The sequence below is a fragment of the Helianthus annuus genome, chromosome 2 (assembly GCF_002127325.2).
Source record: "Helianthus annuus cultivar XRQ/B chromosome 2, HanXRQr2.0-SUNRISE, whole genome shotgun sequence".
NCBI lineage: Eukaryota > Viridiplantae > Streptophyta > Magnoliopsida > Asterales > Asteraceae > Helianthus > Helianthus annuus.
This window is the reverse complement of record NC_035434.2, coordinates 51,484,394-51,507,205: the sequence shown is the minus strand read 5'-3', so window position 1 is coordinate 51,507,205 and position 22,812 is coordinate 51,484,394.

Genomic DNA, 22,812 nt, shown 5'->3' with positions numbered 1-22,812 from the left:
AAACAAACTCATTTTCCGGAAAAGTCATTTCGATTAAAACAAACTTAAGTGTTTTGAAATCTAAATGAGAAAATGGTTTGTGATAGGGGGAGTTCTGATTGTTTATGCCGAGTGAATGGAGATTTGATGTGATTCGATATCAGGTGTCAAGTTTTTGTACAGTTTGTGTTGTTTTCTATGTTTTCAAGTGAGTCAATAGTAGTTTTCAAATTTCCTTTGAAATGTGTTTGCATTTTAGGGGGAGTAGAATTTCAGAAAATCCAAAAACATTAGAAAATTTGAAAAAGCCAAAAACATGATAAAATTAAAAAAGAGTTTTGTTGCGAAAAAGAGGAAATGATAGTACATCAGTGGACTGTCACGGGACGTTAAAGAAATGTAAAGTTAAAATGTGAATAAACAATATTACTGCGGATGTGTCAGTAGATTTTCGCACATTTAGTAAGTTGAAACGGGATATAAACCTAAATTCAAACTTGCTTGATTCGTGGGTAACTATTCTTGAATATATGGGTAACCCCCGAAATCTTGTTTGAAAGGTCCCATATTCTGAGATACTAGGTCTTTATACTCAGTGATATCTGGGGTATTATCCCGGGACTTCTGCTGAATGGAAGTTCTGACCTAGTCCCCGGATAATACTTTCTGCAAATGCTTGAAAAAGCGCCGCCCTCAGCAATCTGATTAAACAATAAAATTGATAGTCATTGTTGTTGTAAAAAAGATCCTCTAAAGGGGACCCACCAAAAGTCGAGCCGTCATCTCTCTGCTGAACGGAAGTTCTGACCTGAGCTCTCACGGTTCCGCACCTAACCCCTTTACAGATATCATCTGTGGTATACTCACCTGTAAGACTGAATATTTGGGATCTGGATACGGGAGTATATTCAAGTGGAGTGATACACAATTAAGTTTAAGTCTCTAAAACATTAATATCATATCTCGAATCGATTGAAATCTGTGTGAGAATTTAAGAGGACAAACATACTGACAATCTAGGTAAATTGTTTAAAACTTAAAATGAAATCAAGCTTAATGGTGTTTGTGATAGGTCTCATAAGCTGATATGATCCTCTTGCACAAACTCACAAAAATATTGTTTGTAAATATTACATTTCTGTATGTTTTTGTTTACTAGTAGTGTCAGGTAATATTTCTCAGAAAATCCAAAAAGATTTTGTATGTGTTTTTAGCATAAATTTTGAAAAAGTCAAAAAGATTTTCGACAGCTGATGTTGGAAAACTGATTTTCAAAATTCCGAGTGCTAAACATGATGAGCCGCATTTGAGGGGGAGTGTTTGTGTAAATCTAACTGTTTTTCGTTAATCTAACCTTCTTCAAGTGGTTCATCATAGTTATTTGAGAGAGAGCCTGAGATGTTGCAATTATATGTTTGTTTTAGTGATTATGAGAATCATGTGTTGGTGCACAGGTATTTGATATGTGATAAAATTAGAAAATTTATGTCTGGGTTAAGTTTGTGCAGGTAGCCAGGTTTCGATTCCTGAAGACCTCTGTTAGAGCCTGGTTGATCGACTCTAAAAGCCTGTGAAGATCAGACAACGATCCTGAAGATGTTACTGAAGAACAAAAGAATGCCAGTAAATCGAGAGGGGAAGTCTGAAGATTGAAAGAAGAGAAAGCCCAGAGACTGATCTAGACTGAAGATGTGAAGACACAGTTTTGCAGTCAGAGTGTATTGGCGACTCCATCAACATCTGATGGGGAGTCTGTTGGTGCACTACATCTGTTGATTTCGTCTAGGTGTCTAGGATCAGGTCTTACATCGTATTGTATAGCATAGGGCACGTTTTACGAGAAAACAGGAGTCTGTATAGGTTTTAGGAATCAGGTCCGCTCATAGAGTCAGTTGTTCCTGGATCGCTTATTTGTCAAGTATGGACCGCTCATGTGGACATGCTTGGTCCGCTCTTATGGACATGTGTCACATGAGCGGACCCAACTGTCTATATATAGGGGTTGTTCGAGCAGTTCAGTAGAGTAATTGTCGAATTCCACGCCGAAGCTCTGCCGGTGTAACGATTGAGCTGTAAAACATTTCATATCAATAAAACAAGCAGTTAGAAGGAAGAACAAGCTATATCTACTTGCATTTCTTATTATTCCGCATCTGAAACGCAAGAGACAACCTCTGAACGACTCGTTCGGGTCAGCAATCGATCCTACAAATACTGCCAATACCAATGCTGGGTACGACCCGTGTCCGACTAGGCACGACCCGTGCTGAGCTCTGCAGAAGCTGAAAATTTAAGAAAATCCTAAAAATATATGTTTTAGGTATATATTTTAAGCCCTTTTTACACTTTTTAGCCAAGTTTTAAATTTATAAAACACGATATTTACTAACTTACACACACATATGGGCAAGTGCACCCATCGTGGACGTAGTTTAGTGTTGGTAAGATACCGAGGTCGTCCAAGGACACAAGAGCTTTTAGTACCGGTTTATCCTCAATGTCTAATCAAATCAAAATGTTAGAAAAGATTTTTAAACTAAGAAAATAAAACTAACTAAATGCTGAAAAATAAAAATAAAAATAAAAATAGATAGACAAGATGAATCACTTGGATCCGACTCGTGTATAGTGTAACCTTTGATTATTTTTGCACTTTTGCACTTGTTTAAGAGATTATCTTAGTTATTGTAGTAGGCCCCTCTTTTGAAGGCGACGTTACCCTCGATTAAGTAGTCTGAGTCAGCAAGGATACAGTCCTAAATAACCGGGTTAGAGTATTAATAGTAGTTTACTTATGAGGGGGTCAAAGAGTTTGGATCCCCGCCATCCAATACCTTTGGGTATTGAAGGAGATCCTACTAAATTTGACCCAGGTCCCTTGCAGGACCTCTAAACGCTGAACAAGGGCAAGACTCTTACCAAACCGTTCCCTTAACCCCCGACCAGGTAGCCAACATACCTCCATATAGACCGTGGAGATATGAATGGTGAAAATCTTTTATTTTATATAGACAGTAAAATAATGTCAAGACACCACGGACAAACGATAAGGAAGAATCACCTTCAACATAAGAAACTAGTTATTAAAGTCATTAATACAAAACCAAATAAAAAGTGCAAAAGATTAAAAATAAAAAGTATTACACTAGACACTTGTCTTCACCAAGTGATGTAAGAGACTTAGGCAAACATGGCCTTTGATTGTCAAGAACTCTTACGATCAATCTTGGATCCCGAGACGATTCACACACTCTATGATGGACAATGGATGATGGTGGTGGATGATGGTGTTATGGTGGTGGTGGGTGGTGGGTGAAGTGTGAGAGAGGTGGTGTGCCAAGGGATGAGTTGAAATGGCTCCAAGCACTCCTATTTATAGGCTGAACAGAAGCCTGGGCACGGCCCGTGCCCGCTGGGCACGGCCCCGTGGCCGTCTGACACTCTCTTTCTTCATTAATTGTAATTCGCAATTACAATAAATGCGCCTGCAGTACTCTGACCACGCCCCCGTGTCCGCTGGGCACGGCCCCGTGGTGGGCAATAGAAGCTTCTATTAGTTTGTCTTTTCTGCTGCTTCTTGGGCACGGCCCCGTGCTCGCTGAGCACGGGGCGTGTTCAGTCTTCTGCTTTCTTTGTTTTGCTTGGGAGGATGCTGTCGAGGGGTCGGGCAATCCACTTTTGTCCTTTTTCTTGTATTTATGTTAGATTTTGCTGTCTTTTTGCTTCTTTTGTTAATTTGAGCTCATTTAATCCTGAAAATACAAAAGGAAGACAAAAACACACTTTTTCCAACATTACTACTAAAAAAAGGGTTAGTTTTATGCCATATTTGATATAATTTATATGTTGCATTTTGCGCGTATCAATTACCACCGTAATCCATGCAAGTAATTGTCCTTAACAACCCCCGTGTGAACGGGTGCTGAGTCCAAACTATAGTACTATCGTCGTTAAGGCAGGTAGAGAGCATTCCTGTTGGTACATTAATGTCTATCGCCTCCGTCATCTCAGTTCGTAGCTGAAACAGAAGAACTATAGTGTTTACAATGTAATATCTTGTTACTAAAGGCAAGGTGGCATTATTGTAAATAAGGAAAGATTCCTTATCACCTTTGGCCTATAAATAGAAGCCTTAGGCTTTTAGTTAGAGACTTTTGCCATTTTGATCTTTGGAGCTTAGAGGTTAGAGAGAGAAGCTAGAGAGAGAAAGTAGAGAGAGAAAGGCAAAAGGTGATTCACGGTTCTTGTATCTTTTCAGATCTATCAAAGAATCACGTTAATAGTACGTCTCGTGTGTTTCGGTTTTGCTCGTACACGGATTCCGCACGTCGTACGAGTTCATACGCAATCGTTTCGGAGTCAAACCGGTCCTAACAAGTGGTATCAGAGCAGGAGCTCGATTGCACAGATCAAACGCACGAATACGCACAGAAATCCTTCAGATTCAGAGTCGAATTTACTCAGATTTGTCAAATTTCTTCATACTTTCTTGTTCTTCACGTTTTTATCTGAAAATCTCAAAATTAACAGTGTTTTTACGGTTGAAATTGGATGAAATTTTGATATGTTGTGCGCCTATATCTGATCTAAGATCCTACAAATTTTCAGGTCAAAATTCCAAGCAGTTTGGGAGAAATCAGTGATTTTGTGTTCGTTTGAGCTGAAACTGTTCGTCATGTTGATGTCAAACTCTGTTCGATCGAACAGCAGAAGTCCTACTTGATCGAATAGACCAACCGTTCGGTTAGGCTAGTCGAACGGCTAGCAAAGTGCTAACCGTTCGAACAGGAAATTATCACTCGTTTGGCTAGCCTTTACTTCAATCGAACAGCTGTTCGATCGGCTAGAAAAATCTCACTCGAACAACATACTTTTCTATTCGATCGGACAGCTCCTTTGTTTTGGATCGAACAGCATAATCAGTGCACTCCAATCGAACAGTTGACTATTTGACCCTGTTCGATCGAATTGTAGCTTTTATTGTTCGGCTGGTGTAGCCGATCGAATAGCCATTCCTATTCGTTCCACCATTATGTGCAACCAATCGAACAGCAGTTAATACGTTGACCCTGGTTGACCTAGCCGAACGGCTAGCAAGTGCGAACAGAAGGTTGTGTGAATCGAGTAGGTAACACGATCGAACAGCTGTTCGATCGGCCGGGCAAGTCGTTCGAACAGCAGCTTCTGACATTCATTAAAAAGTGTTGACTTTGACCTTGTTCGATCGAATAGAAGACATATTTTCTAACCGATCGGCTAGCTGCCTCGAACGGCTAGCATCTCCTGTTCGATCGAACAGCAGCAGGTGTAGCATTTCTAGCCGAACGGCTAGCATTTCCAAGTCGTTCGATCAGCAACATTCATTTAAAGCCATTGACTTTTTGACTCTGTTCGATCGAACAGCACAACATTCCTAGCCGAACGACTAGGATAACCCCTCTACTCGATCGGTTAGCATAGTACTCCTACTCGATCGGCTAGCATCCCTCCCTGTTCGATCGGCTAAGCAAAGTCTCACTCGAACAGTATCCTTTCCTACTCGATCGAACAGAGACCTTTTCCCATCCGATCGGCTAGCATCCCTCCCTACTCGATCGGCTAGCATCCATTACTACTCGATCGGCTAGTAAACATTCTCATCCAATCGGTTGACAAAAATCAAATTGAATAATTGTTTGTCTTTGATTTGGAGCATATTATCTGTAAAATCATATCAAATCGATTAATTTTCCAAAATCAAGTTTGTTAAAATTCTTTGAACTAATCGGTTGTTTACGTAATTCATTCAGGTGATTCAAGGTAATACAAAGAAAAAGCATCATGGCTGAAGAATTTTATAACACGTTTCTCAACGCATTCACATCTGAATCATCCGAAGTTACAACTGTTACACCAAAAACCATCACAAAGGCAATCAATGAGAACATCAAGCATGATAACTTTTACGGAACGCATTCTAAACCACCAACGCTTGAAAGCATTGAAGATTACACTTGGTGGAAAGAAAGATTCATCAATTGGGCAAAAGCGTATGCGCATGAAAGTTGGTTTTGTCTAGAATACGGATACGAAAAGCCAAAAGATGATAAAGGTGAAGATCTACAGTTCAAAAAATTCTCCAAAGACGACAGAGCAGAATTTGCCGCCGAACAAAGGATGATCGCATTGATACAGTCAGCAATTAGAAACGATATATTTGCATTATTAAATCATAGCGGGACGTCCAAATCGGTTTGGGAAGCTTTACGTATTAAAGCTGAGGGTGGCAAACAAATTAAAAAGAACAAAATCGCGCTAATTAAAAAAGAATTTGATCTTTTTGATAGTTTAAAAGGAGAATCGGTGAGACAAATGATAGAAAGATTCTGTCACCTAAAAATCGAACTCGAAAGATTTGAAATTGCTAAAACAAGAGAAGAAATCATCGATAAAGTGATTGAAGCGTTACCACGAGTTGATCAGTGGCAAACGTTTGTGTTTATTTTGAAAAATGATGATTCATATGATACAATTTCTCTTGATGCATTGTTTGAAAAGATTGAGAGTCATGATCTAGAGCTGCAGAAACAAAGCAAGATGACAGAGTCTTCACGTCAACAGAATGTCGGCTTGTATTACAAAAGTAGTGTACTTTCAGAGAAGGGCGTTGGTTCACCAAAGACAGCATTCGTTGGTGAAAAGATGAATGAATCTCAAACAACGTCAACAAGTCATCATTCTGGATATCATTCATCTTCACAAACAAATTCAGAAGACACAGATGAAATTTTATGCAACATTGCTCTTAAACTGAAAAATTCTCCAGCAATGAGTATCAATGCAGCGAAGCAGCAAATGAGTTTTCTTGCATCTGTCCTGGAATCATATGAAGGTCTGGTAGCTGGAAAAATCGGTAATTCTGAACTGACGAAAGAAGACTACGACCAGATTGATCCAGAGGAGATGGAGCTTATTGATATTCGTTGGTGTTTAGCAAGCTGCATTAGGAGAGCTCAAAGATACATGGAAATTACTGGGAAACAATCTCTTGGTGGTCCATCAACAAAGCTTGGATTCGATAAGTCAAAAGTGACCTGCTTCAAATGCAAGCAAAAGGGTCATTTCAAAAGAGAGTGTAAGAATGCAGAAGCTGCTGAAAGAAATGAACGTCCTTTCAATGATGATTATTATCAAAAGGCGATCTACCATCGAAGCAGAGAAGAGCCAAAGTTGATTGAAGATAGACCAAAAACAACTTCAAGAGCTTGTCCTGTCATATATCCTGATGAAGGATATGATTGGTCTCAAATTTGTCCAGAAGAAGATCGAAATGATATTGTTCGTAAAACAGCTCATGGGAAAGCTACGACAGCACCAAGAAAGTTTGCGAATGTTGCTGAAATTAAAGAAGAAAAAGAACCTGCTAAAAACCATGAAGAAAAGATTGAGAACAAAGAGAAAACTCGAGACGAGATCTTGAGTGAGAAAACACATAAAGAAAGAGATGTGGTTCACAGAAGAATGGATGAGATGCAGGAAGAATATGAGAATGCTGTCAGCAACAAACGATGGGACAAGAAGAGAGAGTGTTATTACAACAGAGAAGGAGAACCAGTTGTTCCAAAGAAAGATATAATCTTTGATGATGTTCTTCTTGCTGTCCCGTTGAGAGCTGAATATTACAGAAGAGTGACGAAAGATGATGCATATGTTAAACAATACGAGAAAGATATCCGATATGCTATGCTGTCATGCTTGAGAAAAAGGGATGAAGAGAAAATGAAGAAGAGTGTTGAAGAGATGGTAGTTAATCTGAAGAAGGTTGCTGAAGAAGTCGAAACAGAAGCTGTAAAAGTTGAAGCTGTGAAAGAAGTTGAAGAACAGCAAATTGAAGAAGAAGAAATGAAGGATGTCAAGTCAGATGCTGGTGATGTTGGCGAAGAAGTCAGTGTTGAACAAAAGCTGAATGATGCTGAGATGAAGCAGCCAGAGGAAGCTGAAAACACCGAAGTGCCAAACACTGAGGTACATTCTGATTCTGAATTCTTAAAACCATTTGAACAGTGCAAGAAATGCATGGTACCGTGCAGAGCTTGTACAGAAAAAGATGAGCAGTTCAGAATAAAAGAACTTGAATTCACAAAATTCGAAAACATTTTCAAAATTAAATGCAAAGAAATGTTAGAAAAAGAAAAAGTTTTACAAGAAAATGATGAAAAACTTTCAGAAAAATGTAACAAATTAGAAAAAGAAAATGAGGTTTTGAAAGAAAACGTTTTGAAAATGACAAATGAATGTGAACAAAAAGAGATTGCTTGTCAAGAAATGAAAAAGGAATATGATTCAATGAAATTATCATATGAGATTATAAAAGAGTCATATGAAAAAGTGAAAGACGAAATGAAATATGCTCAATCTAGAATGAATTATATGTCTGAAACAACAAAAGAACTAAAACGAATGTATGCTATAAAACAAGATGTTGTTAATTCATATATTGAGGATGTTGCTAAGCTAAAGCAACAGATTGTTGATTTAGAACAGGAAAACAACAAGTTAAAAAGTTACCATGTGTCGTCATATGTGCTTGAAAGAATTTTCAATATAAAACCGGGTGATGGTGAGTCTGAGCAGAACAAGAAAGGCATTGGCTCAGAGTTTCATCAAGTTCCACCACCGGAAAAGTTTGCATTTTATGATGAGGAAAAGGTCGAAAAAGCTTTCAACATGGTAGACAAATTGCCAGACAACATTGACATAACCTATTCCAAATCTGATGATATTCATGATTCAGAGGTGGTAGGTAAAGTCGTTGAAAGTGTCTTGAACGAAGAGTCGGTTCATACAGGTAAATCTGAATCACAGGATGAAGATGAAGGAAATCTTCATGATGGATATCTGAAGAACACAAAATCCGAGAACAATTTGAATGATGATTCAAAAGGATTGGTTTATACCATGATTGGATCGGACAAATTATTCTTAGATATTGTATTCCCGATTCAGAATGTGATTGCAGAAAAGATTGACAAAGTTTTCAAGATGGTTGAGATTGAAAAATCTGAAATTCCAAAGTTGGCTGGTAAAGGTCACAAAACTTTTTATAACAAACCTGGTTACAAGAAGAAAAACATGAAGGCTGGGTTGGGTTATAAGAAGAAACAAAATTGGAATAAAAATAAAACTCCGAATTTTCAGGCAAAAATGAACTTCGTTCACGGAACAAGTTCAGAAGAAGAGAAAGAACTCAAATTTAGACAACAGTCAAATGAAGAGTTTCAGGCCCAGAAAAAGCAACAACAACAGGTCAAAGATGTTTCAAAGAGAACATGCTTTAAATGTGATCAAACAGGACATCTTGCTCGCAAATGTCCAAATCTGAAACCTGTTGGTGTTGAGACGAAAATGAAGTCTGTTTATGTTCAAAAACAGAAATATGAAGTTGTGAATCAAAAGTCAACCAAGTTTGAATCAAAGCAAACTTGGAAGCCAAAATTGTCAAAGGCTGACTCACAACAAACTTGGAAACCAGTGACACCCGAACTTAGAACAACACAAAGTTGGAAAACAACTGTTGATGCAACAAAACCAAACCAATTTTGGAAACCAAAAGATGTTGTTCAGAGTCCAAATGTTCAAAAAAAGTCACATTTTTACAAACGTGGGACTCTAAAAGGTCAAACATGGAGTGTTAAGAAACATGTTGAAAATGAGAAACAAAAACAAATCTGGAAATCGAAAACAGAAACAGAAAGTTCAACTTATGAGGTGAAAAAGACTGAGGAGTCAATTTTGATTGATTATGATGCAAATTTTCCACCACTTAAGGTTGAAAACTTTAAAATTCAGATTGCTAGAGTCAAGGTTACACCCAAGGCTGATGAGGCTTGGGTGGATACAATGTTTGATTAAACAATTTGATGTGCCGGAGCTTCCTGTATCGCGAAGCATGAATCGGCATCCATCTTTAATAAAAAGAAAATTATTGAGTCGTATTTGATAAAATTTGAATGTGCATGTGTTTCTGAAGAAAACTGAATGTCAACCAAAGGAGAAACGAAGCAGCCTGGCACCGGAGGCTGCTGATCCCTGCAACGGTTAAACAGGGAGTTTGTTTGATTTCTGTACATAAATAAACAATATTTTCAAAAACTCTAAAAATTGAAAAATTTAAAAACCAAAAATATGTTTTCATTTTGTTAAAAAAAATACAAAAATTCAAAAATATGTTATTTGAATTTGCCGGAACTCCCAGGTTAGTAATTGAGGAGTAGGAATCGGCATCTTTCTTGAGAAATGTTTTATCTAGGACATTAAGTTGTACTTGATTTAACTTTCGAATTAGGTGATGAAAGAACAAGGTGATGAATAAACCCCGTGTGTGAATTAAACAAAACTTATTTTCCGGAAAAACCATTTTGATTAAAACAAACTTAAGTGTTTTGAAATCATAATGGGAAAATAGTTTGTTATCAGGGGAAGTTCTGATTGAATACGCCGAAACCCTCACGGCTGAACAAACATGATTAATTTCACAAGATTGAAAAACGGTTTTCAAACTGTAAAAGATCAATGTGTTGTAAATCATGGGGGTACAATATGTTTTCTGTAATTCAGTGTATGAGAAGCAGAAAATGGATGGCGAGACAAAGCTATCAGTATCAGGTTGTCAAATTTTCTTTAAATGGTTTTGAATTTTAGGGGGAGTAAAAGATATTATTGTCAGAAAATCCAAAAACATTAGAAAATTTGAAAAAGCCAAAAACATGATAAAATTCAAAAATTTGAGTTGTGTTGATAAAAGAGGAAATGATAGTACATCAGTGGACTATCACAGCATGCTAAAGATATGTAATGCTATAATGTGATAAACGATCTCACTGATGATGTGACGATAGGTTTTTGTACATTTAGTAGATTTATTCGGGATATAAACCTAAAATTTCAAACTTGCGAAATTTGTGGGGAACACTACTTGGATATATAGGTAACCCCTGAAATCTCGTTTGAAAGGTCTTGTATTCTGATATACTAGGTGTTAATACGCTATGATGTCTGGGGTATTATTCCGGGACTTCTGCTGAACGGTAGTTCTGACCTAGTCCTTGGATAATGCTTTGCAGTATATGCTTGAAACATAGCATTTTAGCCCTCAGTGATTAGACAATAAAATTGATAATCATCTGTTGTAGCTAAAAGATCCTCTAAAGGGGACACATCGCAAAGTCGAAATTGATATCTCTCTGCTGAACGGAAGTTCTGACCTGAGATCCCTCAATTCTCGCATTTAACCCCTAATTTATGTACAGACATCATTGTTGTACTCTTGCCTGTAAGACTGAATATTGAGATTCTGGATACGGGAGTATATTCAAGAGGTGGGACACATAAATCGAGCTAAGTTCCTAAAACATCTAAAACGTATCCTGAATAGATTGAAAATTGTGTAAAAATTTAAGAGGACAACTATATCGTCAATCGAGGTGAATTGTTTAAAACTTAAAATGATTAAAGCTTAACGGTGCTAGTGATTTGTTTCAAAAACTGATATGATCCTCTTACACGAACTCAAACAAAAAAAATATTGTCTGTAAATATATTTGTACATATGTCTTTACTGCTTTATACTTTCAGAAAAATACAAAAAGATTTTGATTTCTGTTTTATTTTCGACAACCGGTGTCTGAATGCTAAGTTTCAAGATCTAAGTATGCTAATCATGTTTCTGGAAATAAATCAAGTTCATTAATTTGAAACTTGAAGTTTTTAAAATTTAAAATCAAAATTCAAAAACAGTTTGTGATATCTCCAAGGTCATTAATTTGGACTTGGATGATCAATCGTGAAGGATTTGGATGCTCATATTGTTAAAATCTTAAAAGAGTCAGTTTTTCGACTTGGATTCTTATATACTGCCAAATCTTTGAAGTATTTTGATAGGGGGAGAGAGAATCAAGATAATCCTGGATATATTCATATTATTACATCTTAAAATCAAGATATTGATGTAGAAAGTTTACAGAGCCAGATTACGATTTCTGGACAATTTCAAAACATTGTCACTTATAAACGTATGAGTGTTGCAGATGTTATTCCAGTCTACGATCCCGACAGCTGAGTCTGAGGGGGAGCCTGAAGAGTTCACCGAAAGTGGGAGCTGAAGCTGAAGATAGATCCATCAAGATTATATTCAAGCTAAAGAGAGAGAGAAAGAAAATAAAAGAAGCTACAAGTCTGAAGATTTGAGATTGACTACGGCAATATCCAAGGGGGAGTCTGTTGGTACATTAATGTCTATCGCCTCCGTCATCTCAGTTCGTAGCTGAAACAGAAGAACTATAGTGTTTACAATGTAATATCTTGTTACTAAAGGCAAGGTGGCATTATTGTAAATAAGGAAAGATTCCTTATCACCTTTGGCCTATAAATAGAAGCCTTAGGCTTTTAGTTAGAGACTTTTGCCATTTTGATCTTTGGAGCTTAGAGGTTAGAGAGAGAAGCTAGAGAGAGAAAGTAGAGAGAGAAAGGCAAAAGGTGATTCACGGTTCTTGTATCTTTTCAGATCTATCAAAGAATCACGTTAATAGTACGTCTCGTGTGTTTCGGTTTTGCTCGTACACGGATTCCGCACGTCGTACGAGTTCATACGCAATCGTTTCGGAGTCAAACCGGTCCTAACAATTCCACGTGTAAACATAACAACAAGCATTCATTTAGTCACGTAATACATGCGGTAACGGTTAGCGTTTAAAATGTTGCGTAGTGTGTTCGATGTGATTTCGTTTAAGTAACGTATGTAACACCCAAAAGTGCTGAAAGCAAAAAGGGATCGAGTATACTCACAACGGTTGATGGATTAAAGGGAGCGCTTGAGAGTAGGGTTAGCCTGAATAGTTTGACAGCATAATGATAAGTAACGCGTAAAACAGAAAACAAGTGTTGGAGGGTCGGACAGCTGGTCGATCGGGCGGCTGACCGTTCGGTTGACAGTCCGTTCGGACAGCTGTCCGGTCGGTCGATAGGCCGATCGGCTAGCTGTTCGAGTGGATTGTTTCTTCCTTAGAGTGAGATGTGTTTGTGTACGATGGCTTGACTTTTGAAGTTTTCGTTGTAGCATTAGAAAATATTGAAGTATCTTTACCTTTCAGGTCGGTCGATCGGACGTTCGTTCGATCGGCCGGTAACCCGATCGGTTAGGTACTTTTAGCAAGACAAGTTCTCAGCAGGGTGTCACCTGATCGGACGGCTGTTCGATCGGGTGGCACTCCTAGTGCATCGAACATGTTGAAAAATCGATTAAGTGTTGAGGTATAGTATCTCATGATTCGAAGAGTAATCCGATCGGACGGTAGTCCGATCGAACAGCAGTTCATTCAATACTAGTCTTCAAAATAATTGATTTAGTGTGGGACCATGTGCTAGCCGATCGGCTGGTCAGTCGATCGGCTGACTGTCCGATCGGCTAGTTGTCCGTTCGGACATCAGTCCGATCGGTCAGCATCCTGACCTGATCAGCCTATTCGTCTAACACTTGGTTGCTCTGATTGTTTGTCGTTTTATTGAGGTATTTTGACAACGAGTCGAACCATAGATCTCTCGTCCTTACTTGTTTCCCCTGATCGAACAGGAATCACCCAAATCCGGCCGGTGAACTGTTCGGAATGGAGTTTAACGTTTAACCTGAAATCGGTTAACCTCGTGGAGAGAATCCGGATCTTGAGCCATACAACCACCGTAGTGATTTGTAAGTCGGCACAGGCTTCGTTTCCATCGGTTTGAAGGCATTGAGTGTAAAAGAGTTGAAAGAAAGTTGGAAAATCCATATTTCAATCCTTTTCACCGTGTATATGTTTAGATCTATGGAAGATCTTTGTTTATTTATGTGGAAATCGGCTAGATCCAAGTGATTCTTGGTGGATTGAGGCCAAAACATGAATTTCTTCAAGAACCCATGATGACATCATTCTAGAACACTTGAATCTTGATGATTTCATGGTTAAAAATCAAGATTCGAAAGATAGAAAGGTGTAGGAGTGCGTGTAGATCAAGAAAGTACAAGATTTAGGACGAAATCTTACCAGAATCGAGAGGAATCTGAGAAAAGGATGAGCTAAGCGTGCTGGTCGGACAGAGGTTTCCAAAAGCGGAAAGGATGACAATGACATGGGTATTTATAGGATGCCAAATGAGGAAAGTGCTGGCCGATCTGCCAGGCAGCTCGATCGGACAGCCTGTCCGATCGGACAGCAGTCCGATCGGTTGGCTGTTCGATCGGATGGTAGCCTCATCGATCAGCTGCACGATTCGAGTGTTCGATGCGACGATTTTTGATATTTTGATTTCGATTGAGGACAATGCGAGTACGATAGAGTTTCCTATTCAAATTACTTTTAATCCCAACTACTATATCTAACATACAAGCATCTATATCTCGCACTATCTCTTCTCCACCAATTATCATGATTCGATTTCGATTGAGTTCGATTGAGTTTCGATTGCGATTCGATTGATTTCCACACATAACATAAATAAGCATGCACAAGTAACACATAAGGCACACACACACACGTATAATAACAACCAAAATTCGCGTAATTCGAGTTTCGAGTTCGATGATGATTAGATTAGTTCGATTACTGATTAATTGACTTTATCGCATAGTTACTTCCTACTATTCACAGTCGTAAAGCGGTTCGCATCGATAAATATACTTCGATTGCTTCGATTGTAATTAATTACTCCACATAATACAACTAACGTAAAAACATAAAATAGACTAACTACAGTCAAAGAAATCAAACAGGGATTGAGCGAGGAGAGACAGATCGCAATTAGCGATCTTTTCTTCCTTTGACTTAAATCTTGACTTTGAATTTGACCTTCGGAAACCCGGGGTGTTACATGACTCGAGGTCGATGTTGAATGTTCTTTGTTACTCCGATTTTAGTTGGAATTACAGCCTCTGATCCAAACACTAGGCTATAGGGTGTTTTCTTGTAGCTCGTCTTCTCGGTTGTTCGAATTGCCCATAGCACATTGGGAAGTTCTTCGAGCCAGTTGTTGTCGTATCTTCCCAATCGAGATTTAATCCCTTCAACAATATTGTGGTTTGTCCTATCACTCCTGGCCATTGGATTGTGGATAGGCTGCCGAGCTGAATACTTGAGTTATTCTGAACCCCTTACATCAGGAGCTAGAAGGCTTCTCGGCAAACTACTTCCCGTTATCCGTGACTAGTACCCCTGGGAGCCCAAAACAATAGATTATGCTTTCCTAAACGAAATCAATGACCTGTTTCCCTGAGATTTTTGCCAACGGTTCTACTTCTGGCCACTTGGTGAAGTAATCCATGGCTACCAATAAGAACTTGACTCCTCCTTTGGCTGGTGGTAATGGACCAACAATGTCTATTCCCCGCTTGTGAAATGGCGAAGCCGAGGAGATGGGAACAGGGTCATGTTTGGGGCTTTGGGTACCGGAGCGTGTAACTGACAAGCTTCACATTTTCAGAGTTGTTCGGAGGTATCTCGATGCATGGAAGGCCAAAAGTGTCTGAGGTTCATCAACTTTGACACTACCGATCTTGGACCACAGTGAGCCCCACATATCCCTTTGTGAACCTCTTTGATCAAATATTGGCTTTTTCTGGGCCAACATATCGAAGTAGTGGTGCAAGGTATCCTTTTTTGTAAAGGATGTCTCCTTGTAACACATACTGCTCAGACTTGATACAAACCCTTTCAGTCTTAGTTTGGTCATCACGTAATTCACCATTTTTGAGGAAATTTCGATGGGAGTCATCCAATTTGGCCCTTCTTTAGTGATCACATCTTGAACCTCAAGTTTTTGGATGGATGGGGTTTTTAATACCTTCTTGGTGAGGTGGGCAAATGTAAGAGATGCAAGCTTGCTTAGTGCATCAGCTCTCTTGTTTTGAGATCTTGGAACTTATTTGATGGCACATGTTTGAAATGTGTTCATCAATTCCTTTGATTTCTCTCGGTACTTATTAATGTTGGGTTCTTTTGCTATGTAGCTGTGATTGTCTTGGCTTGAGAGATTTTGTGAGGACTTGAAGCTTTCGAACCCCCATTTCTTTGGCTAGCTTTAGCCAAGTGATCAATGCTTCGTACTTGGCTTCTATTGGTAGTCTGGAATTCAAGCCGAATAGTATATATGAATTCTAACCCTTCAGGGTCGATTAAGACTAGACAAGCCCCTGACACTTCGATACTGGAAGCTCCATCGGTAAAAAACTTATAGGTTTCATAGTCAGACGGTTCAGCGGTGGTTGTGTTAACTTCCGTTGTGACTTCTTTAGGGACTTCTACGATGAAGTCAGCTGGGACTTGGGCTTTGACAACTTTTCTTGGGACATAGGTGATTTTGTGTTCACCTAGTTCCACAACCAATTTGGCTAATCGTCCAGAATTTTTTTGTTTTTCAAGAACACTCTTAATAGGTTAGTCAATGATCACTTGTATCGAGTGTGTCTGAAAGTACCTTCAAAGCCTTCTAGCCCTTTGGACTAGGGCTAGGCAAGTTTTTCCAAAGGAGGATACTTGATTTATGCTAATTTTGAAGTTTTGAAAAAGTAAACGGGTATCTGAACTTTGTTTCGCTCAATGATCAGAGCCGTACTTATGGCCTTTTCACAACCGAAAGGTAGACAGAGATCGTTCCTCTTGTTTCCGAAGCCGAAATGGCTGGGAGTGCAGCTAAGTGTTTCTTCATTTGGTTGAAGGCTTTTTTTTGTGGTAAAATGCTTCAAAGCTATAAGCTTTCCATCAAAAGTCTTTCTTGATAGCACATCCCTTGAGGGTTGGCTATTATGCTTTGTTTCCCCACGATGTGCCCTAGAAACCGAACGAGCACTTGACTGGGTTAAGCTTCATGTTGGTCCTTTCTCGATTTTTGGAAGGTTTTTTATATGTCATCGAGCATTTGGTATTCCGTTTTGCTCTTGATCACCAAATCTTCAACATAAGCTTCTATGTTCTTGCCAATTTGTTCGGTAAACGCTTTGCCAACCAGGCGTTGATAAGTGGCACCTGTGTTTCTTAAACCAAAAGGCATTTTTGATAGCAAAATATACCTTTATCAGTGTGTAATGCGGTTTTTTCTTCATCTTCTTCTTTCATTAGGATCTGATGGTAACCCTTTTAGGCATCAAGAAAACACTTGAACGGGAAGCCTGTGAGCGAGTTAACCTTGAGGTTTATCTGGGGCAGCGGGTAGCAATCCTTTGGGCATGCTTTGTTCAAGTCTTTAAAATCGATACACATTCTCCAAGACTTATCAGGTTTTCGAAACATTACCGGATTGGCCACCCATGATTGATACTTGACCTCTCGAAGGATTCCGGCTAGAACAAGCTTTTCCATCTCTTGGCACTCTGCAAGGCTTCTTTCAGGGGCTTGACTCCGTTTCTTTTGTATAATGGACTTAACATCAGGTGGGATCTATAGCTCATGTTCAACAATGCTACGAGGGATGCCGGTCATATTTTCCGGGCACCAAGCAAAGACATCGACATAGTGCAAGAGCAACTTTTCGAGGTATGAGGGGGTTTCATTGGAAAGGTTAGTGTTTACCCTTATCCCCTGTTGAGGATATTTTGGGTTTATAACCCACCCTTTTTCATCGTTTTCTTTCTTTCCTGAGCTTTCCCCTTCAACCACAAAAGCTTCTTGGGTAGGTTGAAGGGTTGCTATCCCTTTTTTTATTGGGAAACTTCACAGTGTCTTGACCAACTGAAACTGCCATTCCAAACACACTTTGCCCAGGCCTTCCTATGATGATATCATAGTTGGAAGGGATATTGATCATCGCAAAAGTGAGTTGTTCGGTTTGCCCCTTTGTTCCTTCGCTAAACAAACATTAAGGGTTATTTGGCCTAAAAGCTTGATAGGTATGTCAGCGATACCTTTGATGGAGGATTCAGATTGTTGAAGCTTCAAACGTTCATCGTCGCTGAGAGGGTTAAAGCATTTCTCAAACATGATTTCGGTGGCTGCATCGGTGTCAATGTAAGCCTTTTGTGTCTTGATGATTCCTATGTTGGATTCCAACACTAGAGGATTTGAAAGCAACTCTTCTTCCGGTGGTGGGAAATAAACATATTAACGTTCCCATGCCTTGAAATGATGGTGTTTATGGGAAGCTTTGTTTTCAAGGTCAACCATGTTCACTTCCTACTATTTTTTTCAACCATCTTGTCCTTGACCCCTTTAACCAAGTGAGCCAGTTTGGACTTGACGGCTTCTTCGATCCTCTTTTTGATTTGGAAGCAATCATTGGTATGGTGACCTTTCTCTTCGTGAAACTCACAATATTGGCTTGATTTTTCCAATCTTTTGTTTTTTGGAAAAGGTTGAGGAGGGGGAAAGCTGTGTTTTACCTCTTCGGTTGCCAAGATCTATTGTGGAGTCTTGCTTAAGGCTGTAAAGTTTATGGTTTTTTCTTGGCTTGGAGGGTTCCGGCCTTCAGGCCTTCTGGAATCCGAACCTTTGAATCGTTTGTCATAAGAGACATAGTTTCCTCTTTTCCTGTTCGGACTATCGTTTCGCCAGTTAACAGTTCTCTCTCTTTTTTTGTTCTTTGATGTCTACAGCTTATTCTCCTCGAATGTGGGCTTCAGCCCTTTCAAGTGCTTCTTCAAGGGTTTTGGACAGGCATTTATTGAAGTCTCTTGTGAGATATTTGGAATTTATAACATTCATGAACCCTGCAACCCTAATCTTTTCATCCGCGTAAGTTAAACCTTCCTTCTTGTACCTTTCGGTGAAGTCTCTGAGACTTTCATCGTCACGTTGTTATGGGAAACCTTTACTAAGATCGTCAAAGGTCTGAATGCTTCGTTCAGGAAGGTCATTGAACCATATGCGTGAAGACCCTTCAAGGGTTCGCATGAACATGAGACAACATCCGTGGTTGGGCCATTTTTCAATTCTTGCAGCCCTGGCGAAGATTTGGATGTGGTCTTAAGTATTGTGATGGCATCTTTATTTGGGTTTGAAACTCGTAATCAACGACTTGTTGGGTGAAGCAAGACAAGTTGTTGGGCTTGAAGGATTTTGAGAGGTCTTCTACTACCCTTGAAGCTGGGTTACCGTTTAAGGTACCCTGGTGAGTGGTTTGCACTTGGATGATGAAGTGCTGCAAAGGAAATTGTGCCATCATCTGTGTCATCAGCTAGGGCATAAGGTTAAAGCCTTAAAGGCTTTCTGATGGTACTCATAAAAGATGCCACCATTTGTGTCATCAGCTGGGGCATAAGGTTAAATCCTTAAAGGCTTTCTGATGGTACTGTATAAGGCATTCCCATGGATGTGCTCATTACCGCACCTCGAGCCAAAGGCAGGGTGGCCATGGCTTGTTTTCATGAAGTAGCAATGGGAGGGGGAACACTTGAAGCTGGTGACTGCCATAATTGATCAAGAGTGGTTTCATGCCCAATAGGTGCACCGGTTGTAATGGGTTGGGAGGTAAATAAGGGAAAAGCAGTTGGACTTCGCCTCCCAAAAGCTCAAGGGCTTGAGTGATTGGTATGTCACACTAGGAGCAGCTTCAAGGTAAGATGTGGCTGAACGTGAGCTGCTAAAAGGAAGAGATGGAGGGCCAGGTGATAACGAGGGTTCAGACTCCTCATAATATAGTCTTATTCTCACCCTTTTTTCCCTTTCTAGGCTCACATGCTAGTTGAGAAGAAATGTAGTTGTACGAAATTTCTAGCTACTCCCTCGTGTGTGAGATCTATGCGTTCCGGTGTACGCATTGCACCGATTTGAGGAGATGGAACCCTTGATCGAGATGGGGTTGGTGTTTGAAAAGAAATGAACTTCGGGAACATAATTCCCGGTGGGGTACTTCCAGGAGTAGAAAGAGGTGTAGATCTGACCGGTGAGATCCGACCAGAATTTGGTGTTAAATCGGTGTTGTAAGGCTCCTGATTTACCTCGCCAGGAGATTCGCTTTTAGACATGATGTAAAGAGAAAATGGAGCTACACAACTGGTCTTTAAGATAAAGTAAGCGGCGTAGCCCCACGGTGGGCGCTAGGGGTGCAAACGGGCCGAGCTGAGCCCAAGCTCGGCCAGGCTCGAGCTCGATTAACTTATGAGAGCTCGGGCTCGAGCTCGGCTTGATTCGAGCTTTGTTTTCAAAGCTCGAGCTTGGCTCGTTTGTATTTTATCAAGCTCTAGCTCGGCTCGGGCTCGACTCGTTTATTATCTATTAATTAGTATATTAAATAAAAATAATATAAATAATAGACTTTTTAAGCTTGCGAGCTCGATAAGTAAAGCTCGGGCTCGGGCTCGTTTACTAAATAAGCTTATTTTTAGGTTTGAGGTCCGCTTGTAAACAAGTTTAAATAAGCTTGGCTCGACTCGGCTCGTTTACACTAAGGCTCGATAAGGCTCGACGAGCCTAACGAGCTTCACATGTGAGGCTCGAGCTCGGGCTCGATAAGCAAACGCGATTTGTCTTGAGGCTCAAGCTCGGCTCGGGCTCGATAAGGCTCGGCTCGGGCTCGATAAGGCTTGGCTCGTTTCGAGCTTTTTCTCGAGCCAATCTTGAGTCGCTCGGCTCGTTTGCACCCCTAGTGGGCGCCAACTTGTTGCTACAACAAATACAAGACCAAGGCCTGTAGCAATATCTCCGAGGTAAAAGGGTTCAAGGTTTCTATTAGCCTAACGCAGGTCGTGGGGTCCCCCCCCCATGTTTGTAGCACGTGGAGGTGGATCACTTTGTTATTATTCACTTTGAATTCTGGATTGAAGGATGTTCAACCTAGAATGTCTATGTTAAGTGAGATAATATTGTAGTGAGCCGAGAATAGAACAAGCATGGAGCAAGTTCTAGAGAGGAGAAGTAAGATCAGAGATCAAGGGTGATCTGAGTTGATCTGGAATGCCTCTCCTGAATGGCAAGAGACTGTGATTTATAGGGAAAGGGTCTTCTATAAGAGGAAACCTTTGACCAGTGATCTTTGGCTATAGTGAGGGACTTGGCCATTTTGGAAGGTTGAAGGGTTTGGACTTGCGGGTAAAAGAGTGTGCTCTCCCACATGCTCTGGTTGCGGCTGGGCAGAAGGGTTCACACGTAAAGGGTGATATGACAAGGCTCTGACTCGTCCTTTTTACTGTTCATGACAGTTGACCATTTTCAAACATTTTAACCTTTAAGTTGTTGTGTACTCTAATCAATTTATTTAGGTTGAGTTACCCACGTCATCAGTTTGTAACTTGATTTTTGAAACGATAGGATGGGCATTGATGCTACCAATAATTCACTTGAAATGATGTCTTGTAGTTTTAACATCATCTTTGATGCAGCCAATTAGTTTTAGTAATAGTGTTCTTGTGTTACGGTGCATTTAATAAGTTAACCTTTTAGATTTGTTAAATAAAATGGTGCATTTAATAAGTTAACCTTTTATATTTGTCAAATAATAAATAACAGTCGATCGTCTGTGGATTAGCAGTCCAATGATCTTATAAAGGGAAGGTCATGGGTTCGAGTCTCCTCTAGAGCAAAAATGCTCTGGGTTGAACCATGGGTTTTACCATAGTGAGCCTTCAGACGGCGAGTTTTCTCTGAAATGGTGGTGGGGTGGGTCACCAACGTCGTCTACGTTTGCGAGCGTGAGCAGCCTTTTGCCATGGTGATTATCCAGATGATAGGGCTTTTGTTGGTTGTTAAATAAAAAACTAAATATAACAAGTAAAGGGATTACTTTTAATACTATTTAAAAATACGTTGTTTTTTATTTTATCGTTGTGAGATGTGTCACCTTATTGGCTCTGGTTGTGGGGTGTGGGAAGGGGGAAGGGGGAAGGGAGTCGGGGAGGTGATGTGGTGTCGGTACCGATGAAGATCCCCCCTCCCCCGAAATTTTTTTCGGTGCACTCGGTGGAATTTTACCGATCTCTCCGATTAAGTGTTGATGATTAGAAGCTTGTGAGTGAAGAAGAGAAACTGTTGAAGGGGGATGAAATGAAGAATGATGAATGAAGGAATAGGGAGCACACACCATCACCTCATTACGATGGTAGTGTTGTGTTAAAAGGTAGAAGAATTGTATGGTAATGCATAACTGTGAAAGACCACATTTATTGGTTCTATAATTTTAGTGTACAGCTTGAATGATTGTTTAATAAGCAGCATGCATTTATGTAAATCATGTGATATTATTGAATCATTGATATTGGTTCGATTAACATGTATTGTTTAATCATATGAAAAGATTGATTTAGTTTTTTTTTCAACTGTTAGGAACGACGTGTCAACCATCGTGACACCAGGCGTTATGGCCATGGTCGACTACTCGACCGCCGCAAGTCCCTTGGCTCTCTCAGATGCGCGGAAACCCGACCTCCACCCGTTCAAAGGCATGACAGTGGAATAATCAGTAAAACACCGCCTTCCATCCAAAACGAACTGGCGGCACCCGTATTCGCCCTTCACCTGGATACCACAGAAAATAATGGAAAGAGTGGGAGTTGAACCTGGGTCACAAGTAGCACCAAGTTTTTCCTCAACCACTCCACCACTACCTCATTTACGATTGATTTAGTTTTAGCATCTTTCTTCTCGAAGCTTCTTTGAATCCCACATGTTATAACATAACATAAGACATACTATTTTTTTTGTTAAATTTTATATAAAAATGGCTTTTATAACGTAGTTATGTTTAAAGAAAAAATAGATACCAAAGGTCTCAGAAATATGCATGTGATATCATTTGTGAAAATAGGGATTGTGATTTGTGATATGTTATTTTTTTAACAGCAATTTCTGAATTTTTTAAAATATATAAATCAATACATGTATCTTACAGGATTTAAATTCT